At 32.1% G+C, this 16,200-nt stretch overlaps 1 pseudogene across 1 annotated transcript; it reads left to right on the top strand.

Moving 5' to 3' along the window:
* Positions 1-9,258: 9,258 nt before the first annotated feature.
* Positions 9,259-12,841, top strand: LOC308658288 (centromere protein Q-like; annotated as a pseudogene). The gene is made up of 2 exons: positions 9,259-9,304; positions 12,051-12,841. The product of its transcript is annotated as a centromere protein Q-like (transcript).
* The last annotated feature ends 3,359 nt before the right edge of the window (positions 12,842-16,200 follow it).

The raw sequence follows: 16,200 nt of genomic DNA, 5'->3' as shown, positions 1-16,200 counted from the left end.
TCTACTTCTTTATTTAAAAATCTGTATAACAAGGTATGGAATAAGTCATGAAAAGCCAATTTAAAAGTGGTTGGGGAGATGGAGGTTTTGCTGAGTGGTGGTACACTTGCTTACCATTTACAAGGTCCTGGGTTCAATGCCTAGCAATATAAAGAAAGAAAAAGTGTTAAGAGTATATTCATGCCTACACACACACACACACACACACACACACACAGATATACAAGCAAACATATTTTTTATGTATTTACTTTAGGTAGAAAAATAATTAGAAAAAAGATTTTGGCTACCCAAGAAATCAGATTTTTTTTTCATGTGAAAAAGCACATAAATTCAGCATATGAATTCTAAACATGTAACTATACATATATGCTTCTGAAGTTTTGGAGATTGCGTGGAGAGCAGTGGTTTAAATTATGGCTGATTGGATTCTCCCATGGTGTGCTTATGCTGGGAGGCCTGTGTGGACTTACGGGTTGAGATGGCCCAGTTGTTTGGTGATGCCTGCCTGAGAAAACTCTGTGCAAAGGCCCGATTTATCAGTCAAGATCTTTAGTTCAGACTCCATGTCCCAGGAATACAGGATTCTGAGCAAAACAAGATGACCCTGATGTCTCATCAGCCCTGTGTCCTTCAGATTGCCTTTTTTGCTGAAACTTTCCTACAGATGACCTATTATATAGGTTCATTATATGAAACCTATAAAATATAAATGTGCTGAGCTATGCCTGAAGTCAGTCAAGCCTCATCAGGGCTCTGCTGAATCACCTGGTTCCACCTTTTATACTCTATGTTAGTCTGGTTGTCTTCTCTTCATCCCCTCATTTCCCCTCTACCAGTTTCTGAATTAACTGCCTAGGCATGAATCTTGACAGGATAAGATCCAGTGACCTAGGTTAAATATCTTGATTTTTCTCCCTATGATGATGTGTTTTTTTTTTATGGTAAAAATTCCCTATAACAAGGAAAAATAGTATAAAACATATTTTAAGTAGTCTTCAAGACCACACATCACTGAAACACAATATGAGAATATAGAGAGTATGTGAAATATAGAAGCTATAATAATTATTATAGCCACAACAAAATAATGGAATTAAAAATTAATACAATAGTTTAAATTGTGTTTCCATATCTCTAGGCACTCTAAGGATTTTCTTTTCATATTCAGTATTTCAAATAGAAATCCACTTTGTTGTGTACAATTGAAAAGTAAATCTATCTATCTATCTATCTCTATATCTATCTATCTCTATATCTATCTATCTATCAAATCTTTTACCTATTATGGAATCACTATGTGAAGTTTTCTCAACTGTGATCCTCAGATTTCCAGAAATCCTTAGTAAGTAAAGTAGCATTCATCATAGTACACTTGTCTCAAACTTCATTAATTCATGTGATTTTTGCCTATAAAGTGTTTACTGTCATTCTTCTCTTATTCATATCATATCCTTGAAAGGAAAAATAATGCTTACTATTTGATATAGCTACATTAGGAGAAGTGTACGTAACTTATGAAATGAGAAAAAGATGTTTTATAGGATGTTCAGATTAGCCACTTCTTCCTTATGGGGTGAATAGCACTTTGCTTTCATGTTTGTCTTAACAGCCTCATTCCATTCCACCTTCTATTATATACTCTTTTCTACTGTTATAACTTCCTTGGGGGCATAGTTGGTATGTGATGTATTTCTGTGTTTATATGCCACTAAGCACAGTGATTTTCACACAAAAGCATGCAATAATAGTTTTTATTAAAGAATTAAAATAGCTTTAACACAAGTATCTGTGATTGAATAGGATGAATTTGGGGCAAGGGAGTGAGTTTGTATATGATCTAGTATTATTCAACATTCATTCATCCAACTGCTAAGTGACCACTGTGTCTCAGGCATGTCCCTGATTTTAGAGGTCCACCCATGAACAAAACATCAAAATTATTCTTGTATAATTTACAGTGTTCTGAAATAATACACTATTAAATAGATCCCTTTGTTTAGAAAATAATGTTTATATAATGGTCTCTAAGAAGACATTTCAGAGTATATGCTTATAACCAACAAACTGACTATCAAACTGATTAACACCAAATCAGGTGTCAAGCAATTTGATAGAAATTCCAACATTTATTAATTTAAGGGCTTTCATTTTGAACATCTTAAATGTCAGCATTAGTCATTATCGATAAGTTCATTCTGGATAATTACTCATTGATGACTAACTGAAGAAGTAAAAAAATCCATGAAGGTACTTTTATAAATTAAAAAAAAAGTTATTTCTGTAGTTACTTTGTTTTCAAAACTCAAGATTCAATTTTTTATACTTAAAAATTGAAAATGCTTCTTGCTGGTCTTTTGAGTAAAGCTTACATCATTTAAAATTGTGTTTAAAAATATAGAAAAGTTTTAACCAGGTACCATGGTGCAACTTTAATCCCAGAGGCTTGGGAGGCTGAGGAAGGACAATTGCAAGTTCAAAGCCAGTCTCAGCAAAAGTGAGACACTAAGCAACTCAATGAGACCCCGTCTCTAAATAAAACACAAAATAGGACTGGGGATATGGCTCAGTGGTCGATTGCCCCTGAGTTCAATCTCTGGTACCGGCCCCCACAAAAAATGTTGAAAAGTTTAATAATGCCTTGTAGTGTACCTTCATGTGTTTAAAACCACATTTTATTAAAATATAAATATTTTCATTTTTGCAGTATTTTTATGTTCAACCAAAAGGAATCTGAATTTTAAATAATTCCTGGGGGAAAATCTGATAAATATAGTAAATATAGATTTTATTAAATAATTAAATATAATTTAGTAAGATATTTTAAAGTGAAAAATATAAAATAATATAGTTAAACACTTTAAATTAAAAAATAAACATTTCTTTAATGGGCTAAATATTTGTTAAATAATAAATTCTTTTTTAACAATAAATTCTTTATGTACTGAATATTCACAGAATATTCATTAAGTTATAAAAAATATTGATTTTATGAATTTATCTGAAATAGCTCTGACTGGATTCCTAAACCTTTCCTGATTTTACAGTAATAACCAAAATTCACTTCTAATAATGGAAGTCCAGGGAAATCAGTTAACTAGTAAAAGTATACATAGAACAAAAAGAAAAATCTGAATCTAATATTAAAAATATGCCTTAAGGCATCAGAGAACCAGCAAAGTAAGAGACATTACCAAGCCATGATCCAAATAGAAATAAATTCAGAGAGGTCAGCCTGCCTTTCAGACACTTGCTTACTGTAAGTATTTGCTGATTGCAGATTATGTGGCTGATGGAAGAGTTGCATTTCTCAGATTTTGGCATAGAATAAAAGTGAAAGTCTAGGGCCCCTCTGGACAGTTTCAAGACACAAAGACAATTTACAATGATTGATCCTATAATGAGTCTTAAAGCAGTTCCCAAGTAATTTTAGAAGATTAATACCATTCAAAATGTATCCTCTTAACATAGTCAATAAACTCGGAAATCAATAGCAAACAGAAACAATTCCCATCATCCATGGCAGGTGTATTGTATGAAGATGCAGGGAATGTTTAATTAGTGAATGCTGGAACATTACTCCCCAGGAAAAGCACAGAGTAGCCTCCTGCCAGACTCTGGTCATAATATTTCCTCAAGCCATCAGCACGTAACCATGTTTTATGTGTGCTTCTGTTTAAAGGAAACTTATTTAATTCATATCATGATTCATGAATGCTGAACACATGGCCAATGGCACTATAACACGTGTCTGAATGCAGCTTATTTCAGGGACGTGTTTTCTCTATAAGATGCATTACACCCTTTTTGTACTTAACAACACTAGACAGTATGTCAGCACTATGCTCTGGGGCCATCTTATCCCATGAAATCATCAACGAAATGCACAATAGTGCCAAAAATGTGACACTTATTTACAATATGAGAGCTGAAACAAGGAGGCAGAATGTCTGTTCATTTGACTTCAGCTGGGGATGGGCACGACTCAAAATTTTCACCACTCTCTGTGTATCCAAAGGGACTATAAAAAAGTATTCCCAAGTACTTTGGATCTTAGTGAATTTGTAAATTTGGAATTCATGAATAGAAAAGATCAATTGTAGCTTAAAAAGACATTCTAAATTTATAGGTTGGAGAGTATTTCAAAATGGGAAAGAAAGTATGATTTGAACTGAAAGATAATGACCTTATGATAAAGGAAAATATGGAGTGACTAAGAAGATAAGTATATGCTTGTACCCATACATTACAAAAAACAAATGAAGAGCTAAGTGCCAATCTCAAGATATTTTTGAAAACTCAAAATACCCAGAAAAATGTAGGAAACCCAGAAAAATTAGGAAAAAATATAGTTAACTATATGTACCCATGGTTCCACATCTATGTATTCAATCAACCATGTGTAAAAACATTGGGAAAAAACTGCATCTGTACTGAAACTGAACAAAGTTGATCATATTCCTTAAACAATATAGTATGACAATTGCATAACATTTACAATTTATTAGGTATTGTAAGTATTCTAGAGATGATTTAAAGAATATGCCATCTTATTTAAGGGACTTGAGCATCCCTGGATTTTGATATCTTAATTCATCCATCCTTGTACCAGACCCCTCACAGATGCCATGTTCAAAGTCAGCCTCAGCAATTTAGTGAGGCCCTAAGCAACTTAGTGAGACCCTGTCTCAAAATGAGAAAATTAAAAATAAAAAGACTGGGGATGTGACTAAGTGGTGAGCATCCTTGGATGAGGGGGAGGGGGAGAGAGAACTAATATAGAATAGAAAGTCTTAATGAAGCTACCTTTATTCAAATGAAATATTTGAAGGTTGAAAGGAAGACAGAAACAAAATAATACCATTGCATGAAAATACTTTGTATGTCAGACTATTTCTAACAAAATACTATTCTTTGGGAAAAAAAGAAATCCTTGCTGATACTAATCAAGAGATAAAGAGATAATATAGCATTCATTTAATATAATGAAACAATTAACAAAGAATAATAAATGTGTTCTTTATAACCAATAGTATAAATGAGTTATTAACACAGACCCTGATAAAACTTTATAGAAAATGAGAATTTATGAACTTTATAAAATTGATATAAATAGGCAAATTCCCAGGAAACTATCACTTACTAAAACTGATTTAAGATAAAAGAAAAATAATGAATAACTATATAACCAGTAAGATCATTGAATTAATAATTAAAAACCTATAGGCACAGATGTCTTCACAAGATAATTTTGCCAAAGATGTACAGAGGAAACAATTCTATACTATCCATAGTCTTCCAAAGAATACACATTGTGACATCAACTTATGAGGATGAATAATGCTATATCAAAATGATACAAGGACATTATAAGAAAAATAATAGTTTAATCTCATTCATGAGCACAGCTACAAAATGTTAAATATAGTGTTAAAAATTCAAAACCAGCAACTTAACCAGTGGGTAATACATTCTGATGAAATTGGCTTAGCTCCGGAAATATACAGGTTTATTCAATATTAGAAAACTACTTATGCTATTTACCACATTAAAATGATAAAGGATCAAAATTATGCATTTATTTCATATACATGGAAGAGCGCTTGATATAATTCACATCAATAAAAGATAAACATTCTTAGCAAATAAATAATAAATGGGAATTTCTTCAATTTGGTAGATGTGTTTTCCAAAATACATAGAAAATATCACAAGAAATTTTGAAATTGTGGAACCATTCTTCTAATATTGAGGACAAACAAAGACTCCTACGAGAGGTGCATCTTTTCTTATTGTACTGGAGGGCCTAATCACCTCAGGAAGGCATAAAAAGTAAATGAAATATTTGAAGGTTGAAAGGAAGACAGAAACAAAATAATACCATTGCATGAAAATACTTTGTATGTCAGACTATTTCTAACAAAATATATTCAAAGTTCTCAGAAAAAATGTAACATTTTACAAGACAAATAATTATACATATGGAGACAGAAGCCATGTTTATGGGTTAAAATTAATTAAAAGATATTAACTTTTCCATTTTTTTTCTGTATGTGCAATGCAATTGCAATCAAACTACTGATGGGCTATTTTGTTTTGGATCCTGATATGCTCATTCAAAAATTCATGTGGAAGAGTTGATGATGAGGGCAGCAGCAGCAGTGAGCTGCTGACACTTCTCTCCCCAGCCCTGCACTGTGTGAACACAGTCATAATCCAAAGTCCAGCTCAGGGAACCACCCAGTTCCCTTTGTTCGCAGTGGCAGGCACTGATTACCTCAGTGGCTAAAAGAATGGAGTCCTCAAAGGAAGAAAAGCCTTTTGCCCAGATTCTCTGGGAAAGGCATTTGCTGATCCACAGGAATATACATGCTGTACTACACCTTGCCCATCTTCCTCTGTCTGGGTTCAGGGCTGACTTTATATGCAGGAACTATCAGCTCTCAGGCAGCATTCTTGAAATTGCTGTCATATTCTTGAAGAAATAATTCTACTGGACCCTTCTACCATTTTCAAGTCAGGGAATATGAGAGGAAGTTTCATTGTTGCCCTTTCTTCCCAAGAGATCACCCTTCAACTTAGGATTCATGCCTACCTTCTGGCCTTTGAGGTCTGTGAAAACTTTAATTAAGATGAAGGCAACCATCCAGGCTGAAGCCATCCAACAGGAAGTTCCCATCTCCTCCATGGTAGCCCTGATAGTAGTGCTGATAATTAGTTTCTTATTGGCAGTGATTTCCTTTGTGACATACTGCTTCCACAAGTAGAAACCAAGAGGCTGTAAACTGCAGAGAGCTCCAGAAAATATATCAGAAAATCAAAAGAAAAAATGCATTTCGTAGCCCTTCTTATTTGCTAAGAATGTAGTAAACTGACTATTGAAGGCCATCATCTGGAATAAAGTGACATGACAAGGAAGAAGAAGTAGTGGAACTACATTAAATAAGAAGAGACTATACATGAAACAACAAAATGTAAAGCAAATGATGTAAAACCATAGGCAGTGAACTAATTCCCTGCAAAATGATGGGAAGTGCGATGAGCAGAGAAAAATGACAATTGTAATCTGAAATCCACCAGACAACGAACTCTGAAAGCAAGAGTTCATGTTGTAGTTGAGCTGTTAATCAAGCTGCTCATTGTTTACAAGTTGCCCACAGTTTTCAGAATAGATTATAGGCACCTTGATAGTGAATTTTGTTTTATTTCTTGGTGGGGCTTTGTTGTTGCTGTTTTGATTCTTCTTGTTTCTGTTTCATTTTTGGTGTAGAGTGAAAGCCAAGCCATCATGTATTTTATATCTACATTTTATTTGCCACCTACCTCTGATCTGGTGATGTGTATGACTAAGTAGTTCTGTACTGCTCTTTTACTCATCAAGGACAGCCAGATGAATACAAATAGGAATTTCATTTAGTGTCAGGCTTATAAAATAGCAGTTCATTTCCTGGCTAAAAATGTTTGCCATGAAGATAAGGAAAAGAAAAAGAAACACTCTGTAATCCTATCACATACAATTAAGATTTTATAATGTTTCATCAGCTTTTTCACTGCTGTGACCAAAAGATCTGACAAGAACAGTTAGAGGAGGAAAAGTTTATTTGGGGGCTCCTGGTTTCAGAGATCTCAGTTCAAACACCTGGCTCCATTCCTCAGGGTCTGAGGTGAAGCAGAAATTTAAGGCAGAAAGGTTGGCAGAGGAAAGCAGCTTAGGACATGGTAATTAGGAAGAAAAGAAGGCTGTGTTCAATAAGGACCAAAATTTATATTTGCATTTATACCCCAGGGCCCCACCTCTTCCAGCCACACTCTACTGGACTACAGTTACCACTCAGTTAATCAGGGGATTAATTCACTGATTAGGTTGAAACTCTCATAACCAAATCATTTCACCTCTGAACTTTCTTGCATTGTCTCACACATGAGCTTTTGGGGGACACCTTACTTCTAAACCATAACAAGTACCAATTGCCAAATATATATATATATATATATATATATATATATATATATAGAGAGAGAGAGAGAGAGAGAGAGAGAGAGAGAGAGAGAGAGATTTTGAAATGTAGGCAATTTGTTTTACAAAAAAGAGGGGGGAAAAAGAAAATCAAGTATTAGGTAACTAACACCCCAATCCCCTGAAGTTTTGCTTAATTCATGGATTTAATGAAATTAATATTAATGTCATGTATGTTTGTAGAAAAATTCTTTTCTAATGATAGTGCTATAGGTACACTTGTTTTGGTAAAACAAAGTGACTACTTAAGTATGAATGACAGTATTTTAAAATATCTACTCTTTAAGTAAACTGATAATTAAAATGTCAAGTTCTTGGATGTTTTAAAACTAAAATAAAATTTATGTAGAAATATACAAGACCAAGAATAATAGGCAAAACATTTTTGAGAAAAAAAGAAAGGCCTTAAGACTTATTCTATAAGAAAGTTGAACTTCTATAAGATAGATAATTAGACTAATATAAAGAGAAAGTATCCAGAAATGTATTTATATGTGGACATTTGATTTAAAACAAAGCTGGTATTGAGGGATCATGGACATACACACATACACATGCACAAAAATACTGTTTTTGCATTATTTTTGGATAATTATCTCAAATTATGAAATAGCTCTTAAACAAAATAGGTGCTAACTATATAAAATATTTTTAATTTTAGTAATACTAACAATAAGAATTTCTATTCATCAAAAACAATTATAGTAATGGAAATATAGGCACTAAAGTAGAATAAATATACTTGCAAATTATAAGACAAAGGTTATCTGTCTATAAAGTAAATTTGGTAAGAGAAAGCTAGTGGACAAGTTACTACAAAGTTTGAATCCATACTTTCCTCCAAAAACTGTTCACATGTCCAATTAAGAGTAGTTGGGTAAATGTAAATTAAAATCACCATGAGATACTAGAATATCCACTTACTACACATGTATTGATTCCCAATTCATTGATTGCTAACTTTTTTTTCCCTACCTTTGCAAAAGTGAGCACCAATAGTTCTTAGTCACTGTTGGTGTGACTGAAAGTTTTGCTATTTTTTAACTTATATTTAACACATATGTGATCTATAATGAAAGAGAATTTCAACTACAAGTACATCAAGAGACAAATCCAAGAATGTATGTAGCAGCATTATTATTGATAACCCAAAAATAGAAAAAAAAAAAAAAACCAAAATGACCTGTGATAGGAGAACAGATGCATAAATTGAAGCCTATTCCTACAAGAGAATTTTACACATGAATGAAGATGAACAAACAGAAACAAAATGGATGGATCTCACAGGTATAATAACTAAAAGAAGTCACATATAAAATATTACCTATGATTATGATAGATTGATTTTTTGCTTGGTGCATATTAATTATGCAAAATAATGGGTATCATTGTGCATACTTTTTGCATACATCAAAGCAATATTTGATTAACCTCTTCCACCCTGTTCTCCTCCCTCCCCAGACCTGGTCTCCTTTCTAATTTCATGGAGTCCCATCTATTTGTTTATTTGTTTACTTTTTTCCTTGTAGCTCCCGCATATGAAAGAAAACACAGAACTTTTCTTTATGAGTCAGAAATGGTTTCCTTACAACCATGGTCTCCATTTCCATCCATTTTTCAGCAAGTGACATAATTTTATTCTTTTTTATGAATAATAAAACTCCATGTGTGTGTATATTTTACATTTCATTAGGCAAATTTAAGTATTCCTTCTATATTCTTCCCAAAGCATTACTTGTTGAAAATTCTCCTTCTTCCTCTAGTTGCAAACTTTGCTTTGCACATTTAAGTAGATATTAATTAGTATCAAAAGAGTACATTTAGCTTAATTATAAAGAATATTTTAAATTATTTTAAGGATAAATTAAAATATATGCATTTGTCAGCCACTGGAGATTCATATGCATCCTTCAGAGATAAGGGAACACTGTTCCATTAATTTATGAAAAGTGTCAAACATTTTTTTCTAAAGGAAATTGAGTCAAAAGCGTGTATTATTTTTCCATCTTCTATTCTTATGTTGGTATTTAGTTTAGAAATATTTCTAACTATTATAGTTTATTATAAATGCTAGTTTATGGTCTAGGGCTGGAACTCAGCGGTAGAGAGCTTGCCTTGCATGTGTGAGGCACTGAATTCGATCCTCAGCATCACATAAAAATAAATAAACAAAATAAAGGTATTGTGTCCATCTACAACTAAATACACACACACACAAACACACACATATATATATATATAATAAATGCTAGTTTATTATAAATTGCTAGAAATAATAAATAGATCACTTAAATCAATTGAAAAATCTCCAGGATTGGGAATTTTTGTCATAAAATATAACTTATGTAGATTTACTCTGTAACAAGTTCTCAGACCAATTTATTCAGTAGACAATTTGTTTTGTAGTTATTTTAGCTACTCAGGGTCTACTGATGCTTATTCTAGTAGCAGCACTCTGAAAAAAAGTTCTTTCTTCTTGTATGCATCCTTGGAAAGGGTATCATTAACATTTATTATCTGTTCCTAAACAAGGTACAGGCATGTAACTCTAGTTAGCTATGTAGACTCTTATCAGGACTTTAAATTGTAAGCTGGGTAATTTATAATTGGGGAGAAGCGATGGAGCTGATTGATCAAGCAGCAAGAGGAGAATCGATGTGTTCCTGCTTCTCCATTATCTGTGTTTGTAGAAGTTCTCGCTTTGTCCCAGCTAAAGTCTAGCTTTTCCTTCAGTGAGTTCTATTTTTGTCATGTTAGGGTAGGGCTCTGTAAAATGCAACTAAAACACCTTGAAAAGATTTATTACAATGTTTGGATTATTCAAAGACTTTCTGGTGATTTCTTTAATTCCATTTGAATAACATGACTACCATTTGTCAAACTCTTTTAAAATATGAATCAATCAAGCAAATGTAGTAGCTGATCTCACAGCTGTATATACGGGAAATACAATAAAAAGAATGCACCCTTTTTCTAGATGTTTACTATCTTATTTAATTTTCCTAATAACTCTGTAAAGTAGATAGAAAAATATATGGAACATATTATTCCCATCTTCAAGGGAGGAAACTAGGTTTGAAAAGGAAAAGGGGACAACAATAGAATGTCATTTAAATAAAATAATTTTGCATACGAACAGTGTATTGCAAAATCACATTTGGAGAGGTTCTTTTTGTTGTTGTTGTTGTTTTTGCCCCCTGGGATTTAACTCAGGTGTGCTTAACCAACAAGCCACATAGCCAGTCCTTTTCTTCCTTTATTTTTTTTTCTTTTTAAATTTTGATACAGGGTCTTGCTAAATTGCTTAGAACCTGCTAAGTTACTAAGGCTGGCTTTGAACTTGAGCTTCCTGCCTCAGATTCCCAAGTTGCTGGGATTACAGGTGTGTGTCCACCATACCTGACAAAGTCCTTCATTTTAATGTAATTATCTTATGTATGTGAAGCTAAATTTATAAAACTGATCTTTTAGTTCAATGTTATTTGATCTCTTCCATCATCTCAATATATATTATTCATACCAGTCTAGCACTTGTATAAGTCACGGAAGAACTTTCAATTCAAATAATGTATAGGAACATATGGTATTATTCTAAATAAAAAATGAGATTTATGATGTTCTTCTCACCTTCTGAGGATTGATAAGTTTCTGCTCTAAGGGATGAAGCATGGGAGAGAAGAACTATTTATTTTCTAAAGTCTGTGATGCCTATTCAACCATCAAGAAATTAAAGAATTTGTGCTCAAGTTTGATGCATATTCATCTAGCACCTATCTGTCTTTAAAACCATTGTACAATATTATTAAAATTTATAAATATATAATGCACTATAAATATATTCTATGCATACATATAATATGTATGTATGTATAGAGTTATTACATATAAACTTTTATATACATATGCATACACTTAATATTAATGTCTTAGAAACAGATCTGGTCTTCTCAGCTTTCTTCTCACCTCCTTCTGGGTCTCCTGGTTTTCAGTTTGGTGTGAAGTACTCTGAGAATGACTTCCTGAAACACTGAAGAAGAATTAATCAGTGATCAAGATGCTGGGTATACAAATGCTTCCAAGAAGAAGTTTCAACATCTGAAAATAAATTCAAAAAGAGAAATCAATAAATGAGGAACTGGAGTTGTCAGAGAAACAGCCAAGAAACACAGGAAAAAGAAATAAAAATCATCCAAAGCCTTTGTCTTCTGAAGAACAAACAAAACATATTAATCTAAAACAGATAAAAATAGCATCTAACAAGAGAAAAATCTGGCAAACATTTTCAAAGAGTACCAGAAAGCATTTGCAAACTATGATAGAATCAGTAATAATAGCAATTTTGAGTAACAATATTGAAGAAAAAGAACAAATTGAATGTCATCTCAACTACCTGAATATAAGATTGCTACAATTGTGTGAAACCATGAAAATCCCTAACCCAAAAGCTGAAATATTTTATTAATGTGCCAAATCTACTGAAAATGGAGAAAGCACAAGACAGAACTATTGAAGAAAGTCTGGCATTATTGTAGAAAGAAATAGATAAAATTGTAGAGACCACAGAATCAATGACTGGAGATATTAAGAGACTAAAAAATAGAATTCAAATTGTGACACATGAGATAGAGGGAAGAGGAGGTAAAACAGGTGTTTCAAATAGCTTATAGTGGGGTATTCTCTTTTCCAGGACTTTCTCAGAACAGTCTCAAAGCACCCACACTAATTTCATACCACACTGCTCTTCTAAAGGACCTGGGTATTCTTCACAATTCATTCCAGAAGAACAATTTGTCAGTGTTCATCAAAGAATTTATTAAAAACTAGATGCTTCTTAGAGTTTATTTTTTAGATTGTTTCACATTAATTAAACATTTGTGAATTTGTAAAACTCTTAACCTATGATGATATTATTGAGGCTAAACCCTAATATGCACTTTAAAATTAACATCTAATGTAATCCTGGAAAATCTGTTTATAGTAGTTGTTAAATCCATAGAGAATCAATATTTATGTTGCTGTATCTAGTAGGTATTTGCCTAAAACCATAAAATAAGAATAGCCAGGATGTAATGATGTATAATGGCTGAATGAAGCACATTTATTGGTTAGCACCTAACTGTGATATGGTGGCTTTGTATATGTAGAGTGCCTAATGAATAAAAATATACGTTTTTGCTATCACTCATTCTTTAGCTGATAGTTTGCATTTTTCTGTCTAGTCTCCTGGAACTTGAGAAATTCTCAAATGCCTTTATTCTTACCTAACTCACAGTCTCTTTGTGGAGTAATTAAGATTTTTCAGGTACATTTAATGTTAAAAGTTGAGTCAACATTTTATTTCTTTGGATGGTTAGTGAGTAGATGCTGAATATTTATTTTTTTTAATTTAAAAAATTATTGAAAAGAATCCTAAGCACATTTAGTTCTTCAAACAATAACAAACCAAAACAAAACTGTTTTAGGAAAACTAAAAACATCAGAACTAGATGCTAAAGGCAGAAGGTACTGAATCCAAAGAAGACAGAAGACAAATTCAGGATTACATAAAATGCAGTTTATTAAAGACTTATGCAGTATATCTTCTGTGGCACCAAGACAGAAGAATCCCTTCACCCTACAGAAAGAAGAAGGGATATATTTGCTTAGACGAAAGTATCCTACAGCCAACAAAAATGCACCTGAGCTTTTTCAAATACTGTTAACATGACAAATGTCAGTTAAGAGACAGTCCAGGTGTCAGTGTCTGGCACTAATACTCAGCTGGCAATCTTAATGGACTTGCCTATTGTTACAGAGTTTGGAAGGTACAGCAGGGTCACTGGGCAGTGAGCTGGCGCTTATAGCTAAGGTGACTATAGTTGTGTAAAGTTGGATCCCTACAAAGCCCCTTTTTAATCAACCTGTCCTCGTTGTGTAATGAGCTTACACATTCAAATAAGTTATTTGTATAAATATATCAAAAATATTTTCTAAGTCACTATAATATATTGTCTTGGTTATTTTAACTATTTGTAAAATAAAATAAATGTTGTTTAAAAAAATTAATGGACCTGGTCTTTATTATAAAAATATCTGGAAAATAGTAATTCATAACTTATATAAGTTAAAATATTTCCCCTTTTACAAATTGGCTGCATTTCTTTGTGCTCTTTTCTTGAAAGAAAAATAAATAAATAACTGGTGTATCATCATTTCTAAAAGAGACTTCAAACCTGAAGACTATTCTTAAATTATTCCTCAATTTCCTTTTCCAAACTAAATTGTCCTTTTTACTTTTACATTTTTCCCCCTTTCAGGCCTTGATTTTGGACCTTTAATCATGTAATTTTCTCAACTCTTGCCCAAATCACTACACATATTAAACTGCCATAAATTTATTCATTTGGTTGCTCACTGGGTAAACATACATCTGCAAAGTTTTTTTCCATTTTCTTATGATCTCAGCCAAATATAGAAATTCCAAAATAAATATAAACAGCTTACCATATGCTATATTCAAGGCTAAAAGATGAAGCCTGCAAAGTGTCAACCTTATCAGATAAAACCTGAACCACTGCAGATTTTTAGGTCAATGAGATTTGGGGATTTATACAGTTTCATTGATCATTCAAAAAGTATTACCTTTCTTTATGATTGTTCATGATGATTGCATCTATGACTTTGAAATTTACCTGACTTATAAAATATTTTAGGCAGCTATCTTTTTCACCATCATAAAAAAAGGAAAAACAATCAAATCTACACTGATCAGTTTGGATCTACATAAATCTATTTTTACTACCAAGCTAAAAAGAAAGACAGAAAATCCCATTTTGTTTTGACTGATGGCTATTATATTTTTAACACTCAAGCATTTTTCCTTAAGCATCATTCAAAACAGTCAAGATTGTGTCAGTAGACTTTTATTTACCATTGTTTGAAGCAGGGAATTCAAAGGCTCACATTGAACTTCCAAGATAGTGTATCTTCCTGCTGCTATTTCCCTTTTCCATCCTCAGGGTGATTCGTGAACTAACGCTACTAAACCACTAGCTTTTTAGGACCTGTTATAGAACTATAATCACATACCCTGTGGACCCTGGTACAATGTGTGCTCTCCACCAATGAGGTAACATGTCTAGGTCACATATTGGTTTGGTACTCAGTCTCTCGTCACATATATTTACCCTCCAAATTGGGCTATCATGCAGATTAAAGGAAAATATTGTATATAAGATTCTTGGTACATTTCTTGGCATAGAGTAAATACTGACAAAATGAATTATACTATTAAATACAATGATATTTAATCATATTTATTAAATACAATAATATTTTAAAAATGCTGTTATGAAAGTAGAGACAGCAAGATTATAAATAATAAACTTTAATAACTCAATGGCTTAAAATAATGGAATATTATTTATTACATATAGAAAAATTTAAAATTATCTGAATTAAGCTAAATTATATATTTTTACTTTAAAAGTAAAATGCAGAAATACCAAAGGAACACAGATTCCTTCTAACACAGACATTATAAAACCTTATTTGGCCATAAAATATGAAATTTACTGGTGTACCTTTAAAAAAACTATTTTCAGAAAAAAAAGCATTAAAATTAAAAAAAAACTATTTAAAGTCCAAATCTGAAACATAATAATTAACTTGTGTACTTTGCAGTTGACTGATCACTTTCAGCTTAATGAGGTCCTTAATACAATAAAATATTAAACTACTTTTTCAAAGTTTAAGGAAACACAAATAATGAGTATAAATATAACATAATTTTCTTCAGATGGTAGGAAAGTCCTGCATGCTTTCTCTAATTGCAATCCCTTCATTTTTCAACAAAATTAATTTACAAGTTGTTTCTAAATTGCTCTTATTCCATAAAGATGCCAGCACAAAGGATGAAGATAATTAAATTCTGAAATACCTTTCTCTTACTAAAGTAATTTCCTATTTGAGAGAGGTAATTATAGAAAAGTTTTCAACTATAAACTTAAAATTTGGGCAAGTAGTTTTCCTAGTTCCCTCAAAACCTAGCTTTTTTTAAAGCTATTACATATTTTATAAATAATTTTTAAATCATGCTCTATACAATTAAAATACTTATAATTCATAAAAAATATGTTAGATAAAAATTATGACATTCAAAATGTGCAAAAGACAACAGTGCATGTTCAGAATTTGGAAATAAG

Source organism: Spermophilus citellus (genome assembly GCF_964194105.1).
Source record: "Spermophilus citellus genome assembly, chromosome: 10".
Taxonomy (NCBI): Eukaryota; Metazoa; Chordata; class Mammalia; order Rodentia; family Sciuridae; genus Spermophilus; species Spermophilus citellus.
The sequence above is the reverse complement of the archived record's forward strand: the minus strand, read 5'-3'. Positions and strand labels throughout refer to the sequence as shown.